The sequence below is a fragment of the Balaenoptera musculus genome, chromosome 13, assembly GCF_009873245.2.
Source record: "Balaenoptera musculus isolate JJ_BM4_2016_0621 chromosome 13, mBalMus1.pri.v3, whole genome shotgun sequence".
In the NCBI taxonomy this organism is placed as follows: domain Eukaryota; kingdom Metazoa; phylum Chordata; class Mammalia; order Artiodactyla; family Balaenopteridae; genus Balaenoptera; species Balaenoptera musculus.
In genome coordinates, this window is record NC_045797.1 from 31,203,589 (window position 1) to 31,215,803 (window position 12,215).

General features: G+C 40.3%; 1 pseudogene; it reads left to right on the plus strand.

Moving 5' to 3' along the window:
• Nucleotides 1–11,928, plus strand: part of LOC118906351 — a 47,775-nt pseudogene extending 35,847 nt beyond the window's left edge.
• Nucleotides 11,929–12,215: the final 287 nt, after the last annotated feature.

Sequence of the window (12,215 nt, forward strand, 5' to 3'; positions counted from 1 at the left end):
CCTATTTACCATGAGTCAAAGACAATGAAATAAAAAATCACAGCTGTCTTCATCAATGATGAGCTCTTCTGCTTCTGGAATAGTAATGTACAATGTTTTCTGCAGATTTACAGAATGTCCAGAATTCTCTGTAGTGATGGAAGTGTTCAATATCTATCCTGTGCAGTATAGTAGCTATGAGCCACTAACCACGTGTGGCTATTGAGTACTTGAAATGTGGCTGATGTGACTAAGGAACTGAATTTTAAAATTTTATTTATTTTCTTAATAATTTAAATTAGAATAGCCTCACAGACCTGGTGACTACTGCACTAGACAGCACTGTTCTAGAGAATTTAGACCAATATATGGTGAGAGAGGGACTTCCCTGGCGGTCCAGTGGTTAAGACTCCGTGCTTCCACTGCAGGGGGCATGGGTTCTATCCCTGGTTGGGGAACTAAGATCCCACATGCTGCGCGGCCAAAAAAAAAAAATGTATTGGGAGAGTTTCAACAAGTCTTAATAAATCAAGTGAGTTCACATTAAATTGCAATGGATTTATTTGCTCTTTCTTTCCCCAAATCTGAAGTTACTATAAGAAACTGGTTAGCTTGTAAACGATTGTACAGAGTATTGTTTCTCCAAGAGCTTCCGCTAATCTGTTGTTTGTAGTCAGCATATTCTTGTGATTCTTGTTGGAGTTGATGAGTTTGCTTGCACTGTCATTGTCTCTGGCCTCAGGGCTCACTCAGTCCACATCATTTCCAAGCTCTGTTGATTCTGAGTCCTTTCAGCGCTGGTTGTTCTTAGCCGCCCTCTGCTCCAGCACAGCCTCCCTCTGAGAGATGGGCGAGAGTGGGGATCTGGACCTAGGCCCTGATTACAGTCCTGGATCTGAGCTTGGTCTGAATCAGCTTTCATTTCTTTAAAACTTTTTATTTTGAAATAATTTTAGACCTACAAAATGTTCCAAATAGTACAGTGGCATAAAGAGTCTTGTAGTATATTCTTCACCCAGATTCCCATTTGTTCATGTGGTTAATATTTTACCACCTTTGCTTTATCCTTCCTTCCCCCTCTTTATGTCTACATCAACATCTATATCAGTCTGTCTATTCTTCCTCCTTTTCTCCTTCTTCCTCTTCTTCTCCTTCTCCTTCTTTTTCTATCTCTCTCTCTCTATTTCCCTTACAAACAGGAACATTCTCTTATATAACAACAGTACAATTATCAAAGTCATAAAATTAACATGAATACAATATTACTATCTGTTCTATAGATCTCATTCAAATTTTTCTAGTTGTCCCAATAATGTCTTTTATAACAGTAACAACAAAAATCTTCTGATTCAACATCCAACCCAGGATCACAGGCTGTGTTTGTTTTTTTTGTCTTGTTAGTCTCCTTTAATCAGGAACAGTTCTACAGTGTTTATCTTTCCATGGTCTTGATATTTCTGAAGAGCGTAGGTCAGTTATTTTGTAAAATTTCCCTCAATTTGTATTTGTTTGATGTTTCCTCATGATTGGATTTAGCTTATACATATTTGGCAAGAACGTTACAGAAATGATGTGTCCTTCGCAATGCATCACATACAGAAGCACATGATATCCATTTTTCATTTGTGATTCCTTGCTGAAGGTGCTATCTGCCAGGTTTCTCCATTATAAAGTTGCTCTTTTTCCTTTTGTAATTAATGTGTCTCTGGTGAAATATTTTGAGACTACCTAAATATCCTGTTTCTTGTCATACTTCTGCCCATCAGTTTCAGTATCTACTTTTCATTCTTATTTGAAATAATTGTTACTATTGTGGTTGCCAAATGATTAGCTAATTATATCATTGTTTCTGGTCGGCATTTATTTGTCAACATTCTATTGTAAGGAAGGTTTTTTATTTTTTGTCTGTATCTATCTATCATCTATCTATCTATTATCTATCTATCTATCTATCATCTATCTATCTATCTATCTACCTATCCTCTATCTCTCTATCTTCATCATATAGCCATCTATCTCAGTATAAACTCATGGATTCTTATTTCTTTACATGAATTTTATTCTATCAATATCACCATTTATTATGAGGCCAAACTTTCCCAGATGTGAGCTGTGGGAATCCCTTCATTCTGGTTCCTTTGTTTTATTTAATTTAATTTATTTTTTTTATATATCTTCCCGTCTTTTTTGGAGCAATTTATTACTTTCTGATATAACAAAATGTTCCAGTCTCATTTTTTGTGTGTACCAACCTTGGAATCAGTCATTTTTTTAATGAAGACCAGCTTTCATTTTGATGATCACATGCTGTAGTGTGAACAGGAGGCAAAAGCCAAAAGAAGGAGTTGTGACACTAAAAGACAACAGAGTGTATGAATGAACTAGAAACGTACGTTGCCTTACAGATAGAAATAGCAAGGAAGCTTGCTTGTCAGTGTTGGGTTAAGGGAGAAAATTTTCTCTTGAGACTTCCTAACCATAAACCGGCACTCATTCAAGTTTGTAACCCAAATTTACACTACCTGCATGGTTCTAAACACTTTTAGGTCAAAATTTATTTTAAAATGTTCTGGATTGGTAATGATTCCAGAAATTTGGAAGAAGCAAAACTAAATCCTCTTTGGAGAAATGCAATCAAAACAAAAACCTCAAAGTTTTCCATGAATAAAGTTCGGAGGAATGTGGACTCAGAGACAACGTCAAAAAGCATTTAAGGAGACAAGGCACTCTGAGGAAAAGCCAGCAGGAACAACAAACCACAGAATAAGGCCAACATAGTTTTTAGGTATGGGAATTATCAAGTACAAAATGTAACTTAAGCATGTTTAATATATTTAGAGAAAGAAAAGTGGTGATTAAAAATATAAGATACAAGTTATTATGAAAGATAAACAGGCATACTTGAAAAACAATCAAATAGAATTTTTATGAAAAACAAATATAATAATTGAAATAAAAAACTCAAATGATGGTTTAAATTTAAAGAGAAAATTAGATATAGGTGATAAAAACATGAACAGGAAAATAGGTCTGAAGAAATTATCCAGAATGCATAACAGAGAGACAAAGCAGTAGAAAAATGAAAGACAGATTAAAAGGCATGAAGGACAGGGTGAGGAGGTCTAACTTATGTCTAATTGGACTTCTAGGAGGAAGGACAGAGAGAATGAAAGAGAGACAAATTTTGAAGAGATAATGACTGAAAAATTTTCAGAATTGATGAAACATATGTGCATACTTCAGACTTAAGGAGTTCAATGAATTTACAGCAATGTAAGCAAAATTTTCCTTAGACAGATAGTAGTGGAACTGAAGAATACCAAAGACTATGGAGAGGTCTTAAAAATAGCCAAAATGTAAAGGCAGACTAACACAAAGGAAGTACAGAACTCACAGTGGATGTCTCCAAAATGGTATCTGGAAGACAATGGAATAATATCTTCAGTATTCTGAGAGACAGTAACTGTCAACCTAGAATTGCATACATAGTGAAACTATCAAGAGAGAAAGAGGGAAAAATAAAAATATTGTTTGGTCAAATGAAAAAATCAGAGCCTTTGTAGTGAAGAGATTTTACACTAAAGGAAATTCTAAAGATGCACTTAGGGTACACAAAAATATTTGATGGGCAGTCCACTGCAAGAAGGAATGAAATAAATCATTAAATATGTGGATATCTAAACAAACAATGATTGAGTTAAACAATAGTTAATGTCTAATGATGTATAAAAATCACAAAACAAGTAGAATTAAAATATTGAACAAAAATAAAATATGTTTGGAAGGGATGATTAGATTTAAAACAGTCTAAGTTTTTGTATTGTTTAAAATAGGAGTGTGTGTAGACTAAGTTTAGATAAATTAAATTTATCGAGTGATGTCAACAAGACGGCCAAACAAGATGTCCCTCACTTGTATTACCCACCTCAACAACAATTTAGCACCTATCTGTGGAAAAAGTACCTTTGTGGGAGATGTGGGATCCAGCACCATATGTCAAGAGGTCCAGGGGAGTCTTGTTCATCCATGAATCAGATAATAGGCGTACAGACCTTGGTGAGAACCCTCCTCAGACTGTAATTTCTCCCATGTGGGAAGTGAGAGAGTGAGTGACCACCCAGCCTCCCCAGCTATGTGGGATGCTGCCAAAGAGGTCCATTTCTCTTTTGACCCATCCAGAGTACTCAGTCATGAGTTGAATGACTGGAGGTGGGGGTAGTGGGGGAGCAGCTGGGAGGGACGCAGCTAGGACTTGGAGGGCCTTGAAGGGACATGGATCCTGCTAACTGCATCCTATTAACTGTGGGACTCCATTAGGAAGCCCACCAATGAGCCCCTGGGGATGCCTCACCTACTGATATCCCAGCTGGCCCGTTGCACCCCCAGTGCTCTGGGTGCCTCACCCACTGACTTCCCCATCCTGTGGTCAGCTCCCTGTGCATACTTGTGATGGTGGCATGAGCAAGCCTTGGTAGATGGCTAGTGAGAACACACAGAAAGCTGGACCATACTGCCCGGCCAGGGAGAGACCACAAAATTGAGATTTAGTACTGCCCTGAGAACAAAAGGGAGGCTGTCAGCACTCAGCCTGGTGTATTGCAAGATTGAGGGTAGGCATACAAGCTTAAGAATCCTGCCACAAGAGGGAGCAATAAGGGTAGAGCAGGAATATCCATAGCCAGTCTGAGGAAACCTCAGCATCCCTAGCAGGGCTGAAGGAAGGTAATTCTTTCCTGAAGTCAGTTAGTGAAGACCAGAGGAGGTGACAGCAACTTCAGATGCAAAGAGAGCAATGCAAGCCTTCAAGGAACATGAATATCAAGGAAATTTGATGTCACCAAAAGATCACAATAATTCTTCCAGTGACTGAACCCAAGACCTGGAGATCTACCCAATAAAGATGTCAAAAGAGCTGTTTTAAAGAAGCTCAATGAGCTACAAGAAAACACAGAAAGACAATTTAACAAAATCAGGAAAACAATGCACCACCAAAATGAGAAGTTTAACAAAGACACAGAAATCATTAAAAAGAACAAAAATACATGGCTTCCCTGGTGGCGCAGTGGTTAAGAATCTGCCTGCCAATGCAGGGGACACGGGTTCAATCCCTGGTCCGGGAAGATCCCACATGCCGTGGAGCAACTAAGCTCGTGTGCCACAACTACTGAGCCTGTGCTCTAGAGCCCGTGAGCCACAACTACTGAGCCCACGTGCCACAACTACTGAAGCCCGCGTGCCTAGAGCCCGTGCTCCAGAATGAGAGAAGCCACTGCAATGAGAAGCCCGCGCACCGCAATGAAGAGTAGCCCCCACTCGCCACAACTAGAGAAAGTCCGTGCGCAGCAACGAAGACCCAACACAGCCAAAAATAGATAAATAAATTAAATAAATTGAAAAAAAAAGAACAAAAATACAATGAATGAAATAAAAAATGCAATAGAGAGCATCAACAGCAGAATGAATTAAAGAGAAAAAAATCTGTGAATTAAAAGATAATAACTATGGAATTATCCAGATGGGAAAAATCTTTTAAAATTAAAAAAGAGTGAAGAAAACCTGCATGATTTTTGGGTCACCATCAAAAGAAATGATCTGCAAATTATGGGAGTCTCAGAAGGAGAAGAGAGGGAGAAGGGGGTGGAAAGCTTATTTAAAGACAAAATGGCTGAGAACTTTCCAAATCTGGGGAGAGATTTGGACATCCAAGTTCATGAAGTGAATAGGTCCCCAAACAAACTCAATGTAAAGATATATTCTCTAAGACCCATTATAATAAAGCTGTCAAAATCAAAGCAAAGAGATAATCTTAAGAACAGCAAGAGAAAAGAAGGTTGTAACTTACAAGGGAACCCCCTACAAGGCTATCAGTGAATTTCTCAGCAAAGGCCTTACATGACCAGAATGAACCCACAGAAATGCATTTCTGGGGCCTCTGAGAAGCTCTGGTTCTCTATGTCTCTATGCAGAAAGAATTCAGTGAGAGGCAAAGTGATAGATAAGAAGTGTTTTATTAGAATAGAATGCTTGTGAGGCTTACAAGTGGGCAGGCAAGACGGTGCTGCCCTGAGAGCTTAGTGGGCTACAGTTTTGTAATCAAAGGAAGACTAGGGAGGGGGAGAAGACCACCTCCTTCCTCATTCTTGAGTAGACGTGAAGCTTCCATCATCAGCTCCTCCTCCACGTTGGGCAGGGGAGTTTTCTTTTCCCTACATGGACAAGCTGGGACTGTCATGGGGCAATGGAAATGAGCAAAAAGGCAGTAACATATACTAAAACATGGTAAATCACCTCAGGTCTCAGTATAATGTCTCCTTATATTTTTGTTTGTAGTGTGAGCAGAGTAGCATGTCCTAGGCATCATTAACCTACTGAGCTCACTGGGCAGGATGTGGGTCTCATTCCACCATTGTTTTATTGTTTTGGGGCATGTCTCATGCTTCTGTTGCATGATTTTGTTGCTAGGCAAGCCTGTTTGGTTTTGTGGTTAAGCAAACCTGCTTTCTTTCTTTTTTTTTTTTTTAAATTAATTAATTAATTAATTAATGGCTGTGTTGGGTCTTTGTTTCTGTGCGAGGGCTTTCTCCAGTTGCGGCAAGTGGGGGCCACTCTTCATCGCGGTGCGCGGGCCTCTCACTCTCGCGGCCTCTCTTGTTGCGGAGCACAGGCTCCAGACGCGCAGGCTCAGTAGTTGTGGCTCACGGGCCTAGTTGCTCCACGGCATGTGGGATCTTCCCAGACCAGGGCTCGAACCCATGTCCCCTGCATTGGCAGACAGATTCTCAACCACTGCGCCACCACGGAAGCCCAAACCTGCTTTCTTGAGTGATCGTTAACTTACAGGGGTATCCCATACTTTTTTTTTTTTTTTACTTATAATCCCTTAGTGGGATTAACTATTTAATCACCTACTTTGTCCCTTTACTCTGTCCCTATCAAGATCCTCCTCTACCAGTATCCCATCCCAGTTTTGCCATTTGTGAAAGTTTTAATAATTGCATCACCACAGCACACCAAGGGCTCTCCATGCTCCATCTACCACCAGTGAAGGGGTGCTCATTGCCTAAGGGATTGCTGTGAGATATCCAGCTACAGAATCCAATGTTAGAGTCTGCTTCCTAAGACCATTTCTGGTGACAACTGTCTTAGATCCCTTGAAACAGAGTTGATGAGCTATATGGGGAGTGTTCTCAGATTAAAAGTAAAGAAGGAAGGATTGGATAGAGGGAGAAGCTGATTTGCAGTGTAGTTGTAACTGAGGCCTCACCTGACTCTACAGGGATCTCTGGAGCTGACATGGTTCTTCTGAGTTTTCCCAATTTGAGACAAGAGGTTCTCTGTATTTATGCATCAGCCAGTCATTGGCCATGGGCTCACCCAGGGAGGGAGCATAACCTTGGCCAAGGCCAAGAACAAGTCCTACTGAGGGACATAGCTGTGAGCTGTCAGCAGCTGATATTCCCAGCAGCTGGGGGTCGTATGTCATTTGTCAGCCTTGGGGAGGGGATCTTGTCAGAGAACCATACTATCCACAACAAAATTTCATAATGGTAAGTGAGAAACACAAGATAAAAATTGTATTTATAATGTGACTTCAACATTTTAAAATGTGAATATATAAAAAAATGACTGGAAGGAAATAAACTAAACTGTTTGAGAGGTTTTGTCTTGGAATAATGGGTGATTTTCATTCCCCCTCTCCCCAGCCCCTATCTTATAAACACACATAAAAAACCTTAGAGTATCTTAGGGAAAACATAAAACCATCCCACTGATTCCTCTCTATGAGCTGTTCAAATCAGTCAGAAGTGAACATCAGTGTCACTTGAATGGATAAACATGCTGTAGTACATCCAAACAATAGAATATTATTCAGCCATAAAAAGAAATGAGCTGTGCTTCTCTGGTGGCGCAGTGGTTAAGAATCTGCCTGCCAATGCAGGGGACACGGGTTTGAGCCCTGGTCCGGGAAGATCCCACATGCCACGGAGCAACTAAGCTCATGCGCCACAACTACTGAGCCTGTGCTCTAGAGCCCGTGAGTCAAAACTACTGAAGCCTGTGCGCCTAGAGCCCATGCTCTGCAAAAAGAGAAGCCACCGCAATAAGCCAGCGCGCCGCAACGAAGATTAGCCCCTGCTTGTGGCAGCCAGAGAAAAGCCCGCGCACAGCAACAAAGACCCAATGCAGCCAAAAAATAAAACAAAATAAAATAACAAAATAAATAAATTTATTTTTAAAAAAGAAAGAAATGAACTATCAAGCAATGCAAAAACATGGAATCTTAAATGCATATTACTAGGTGAAAGAAGCCAATCCGAAGGGGCTACGCGCTGTATGATTCCAGCTACATGGTATTTTGGAAAAGGCAAGACTATGGAGACAGTAGAAATATCAGAGGTTTCCAGTGTTCAAGGGGAGAGAGGAGGAAGGATGAAGAAGTGAAGCTCAGGGGATTTTTAAGGAGGTGGAACTATTCTGCATGATACTGTATGATACATGATGGATACATGTGCATTTGTCAAAATCTATAGAACTGTATGATACCAAGAATGAAATCTAATATAAACTGTGGACCTTACTATTGATTTATCAATTTGTCACAAATGTACTACACTAATGCAGGGAAAACTGTTCAGGGAAGAGGGGATATATGGGAACTCTCTGCACTATCTGCTCATTAAAAGAAAAAGAAAGAAAAAGAAGAAAGTGAATGTTAGTTTTTGTAATCTACTAGAGGCAACAACTTTAGCAGTAGTTGAGACTGAATTTAACAGATGGCAAGCTCAGCAAGCCAGGGTGAGATCTACTTATCATGGACTGAACAAAGCCTGCTCAGGCAGTTGTGAAATATCAGAACACAAATCTACAGATAAACAGCTTCTTTGTTTACTAATGCATTAATGGGTATCACAACAGCTTGACTCTTGATTCTGGAATTCTTGCTGTTTCCTCAATGAACCATGACACAACTGTTGAGTCTTGTTATGTGCATTCATAGAATGGCAGGGAATCTGGTCCTGTGACGGGACATTTGATAAACAAACAAGGCAAACTGGAGCTGATTCTTCTGGTGACTGCCAGTGCTGGCGCCTTTTTCCCCTTTTGGCACATACCCTAAATTCCTGGCATCTACTCTTATTTTTCCTCCCAGGCCAACTGCAAAAAGGACTTGACCTCAGCTGACATAGAATGTGGAAGATTGTGTATGCATTGAAAAGTAATTCAGTCTGTTGATGAAGTTAATGAATTTTCATAGGAATTTAGTCAATACCACTCAGTGAGAGTCCACACTTTGAATATTTGCTCAAAGGCAACGGGGAAATAAGAACTTCTTTATCACTGCTGATTTTTTTTTTCTATAAATTTATTTATTTTATTTATTTATTTTTGGCTGCGTTGGTTCTTCATTGCTGCGGACAGGCTTTTCTCTAGTTGAGGCGAGTGGGGGCTACTCTTTGTTGCAGTGCGCAGGCTACTCACTGCGGTGGCTTCTCTTGTTGTGGAGCATGGGCTCTAGGCAGGCGGGCTCGGTAGTTGTGGCTCGCAGGCTCTAGAGTGCAGGCTCAGTAGTTGTGGCACACGGGTTTAGTTGCTCCGCGGCATGTGGGATCTTCCCGGACCAGGGCTCGAACCCATGTCCCCTGCATTGGCAGGCAGATTCTTAACCACTGCGCCAGCAGGGAAGTCCCTATCACTGCTGATTCTTGAAAGTAAACATTGTCTCAGAGGGACTTCCCTGGTGGCACAGTGGTTAAGAATCTGCCTGCCAATGCAGGGGACATGGGTTCGAGCCCTGGTCTGGGAAGATCCCACAAGCCATGGAGCAACTAAGCCTGAGTGCCATAACTACTGACACTGTGCTCTAGAGCCTGCAAACCGCAACTGCTGAGCCCGGGCACCACAACTACTGAAGCCCGTGTGCCTAGAGCCTGTGCTCTGCAACAAGAGAAGCCACTGCAATGAGAAGCCCGCACACCACAATGAAGAGTAGCCCCTGCTCGCCTCAACTAGAGAAAAGCCCACGCGCAGCAACGAAGACTCAACGCAGCCAAAATCAACCAAACAAATAAATAAATAAAATAAATTAAAAAGAAGCATTGTCTCCGATACAGCTTCCGTTTCTATTGTTGATTTGCTTAAACATTGGACATGTTGAGATTCTTCACTTGTACGTTTATTCACTCAGCTAACACTGATTGACTACTATGAGACAGGCACCATATGCATAAGTTATTACTGGAGGGGCTGCACTATCGTATAGTCTACTTTAGTATCAGCGTGTAGGGGGTGAGAGGACACTTTTACTTTTCTCTGCTTATTCTTGCCTTGACTATAGAGAGGATAACTCTGTCCTGCCTTCCATTCTTCTCTCTTTTCTTGCTTTTCTCTGAGGGTTGAGACCTGTCTGATTGGCAAGATAAGAAGAACCTTCCATTCATGGACAATACTACCAAATGGACAGTTACCATTAATTAGAAACAAGAACAATTCTCTTGCATTCTCTTAAAAAAAATCCATCTGGAATCTCTTTTTCTATGTAGTGGAGATCCGACATCTTTTTAGTATTAAGTTTTCCCATTTAGAAATGTAGTTCATGAAGTTTTATAGTTGTCTTCCTATAGGTTCTGCACATTTTTTTGGTTAGCTTTATTTCTAGTTATTATATACATACATATTCATGTATAATTTATACATACTTTAAAAATATAAATATGTAATTTATATTTTTTCTATTGTGAATGGACAGCTTTCTAACTGGTCATGATCATTGACTGTGTTGGTCATGTCCCTGGCTAGCTCACTGGCCTCCTTTATTAGTTCTAGAAATCTTAAAGTTGATTCTTATGGAATTTTTAGGCAGTCCAATACATTGTCTACAAATAATGACAATTATTTTCTTCCTGATTTTTATAATTACTTTAAAATTTTTGTTCGTGTTATTGCACTGGCTAGGACAATAATGGTGACGGTTAGAACCCCTTCTTGTTTTTTATTTTAAAGGAAATACCTCTAATACTTCAACATTAAGTATAATGTCTGTGTAGTTTTTTTGGTGGATACCTGTTAACAGATTAAGGAAGTTTTTCTTCTTTTCTATTACTAACTTGCTAAGGAAATTAAAAAAAAATTTTTTTTAAATCAGTTACCAGTTACTATTAATTAGAAGCAACAAAACTATGTCCAGGACATGGTGCTGAATGGGATCTCTTTGTTTTTACTAATGGTTCAAGATTAAATAAAGATAATAATATATTAAGAATCTCCTAAAAGCAAATATTGAAAAACCTATAAAAATGCTGATCTAAACATCAAAGTGGTAAGAGAACCAGTAGTCTCAGCCAGTAATATGTGTAGTGGCCAGGGTTTGTTGGGAGTGAGCATTTGTTTTGGTAGCTTTGATGGGGCAAATGGAAATGTCTGACAAAGGTAAGATGTGGAATTCTTCTCAAGCTCACTGCAGGTCTATTCCTCATAGCAGGGATTACATTGTCAGAGCAGATACAAATGTGAATGAGTCTGAAAGTCTGTTCAGCCTCATGGAAACACACAATGCAAAACCATGGAAACTGAACACATGTTGCCCAGACACTGACAATGTGTCCATATTAGCACCAGGAGGTGCTCATTACATCCAATTCTGCACAGAGTGGAGAAGGCAGCCAGATGTGGGGTTAGAAAGGAGTATTTGTACCAAATACTTACATGCCTATTTGAAGCAGGAAAGAAAACTTCTCTTCCTGGAGAGATGGCTGGGAGCCACATTACTCCTCTTAAGGCTGGTTTACTCACCCAAGGCTTGAGGTCCATCATCTTTGCCACCATTTGGAATGAGAGGAACTGAACAGGGTCTGTCTGGACTTTCCCTAAGCTCAACCCCATCAATCGTCAGTACTGTTCTCAGTGAAGGCACGCCCAACAGTACAGTTATTGCCACCAGAAGTTAAATAGTCCCTTGGTCATTTGCTACATCCTAATGACCATATTATCATGCCTGATGTCTTTAGCCAGCAGGACCACATAGCTGAGCCAACCCCACCAGGCCCTAGTTTATTCGCACCATACTTAATTCCAGGTGTTGGATTATCAGAAAATTTGTAGCCTGGTTTGACACCTCTTCCTTTTTGCCCCTCTTGTCTGGAATTGCTCCTCTCATGCTCCTGTCTGAGGATCTCTCATTGTCTTCTTTCTCACCCTTCAGAGCCTGCCTTTTGAATCCCCAGGCCACCTCTGCAGAG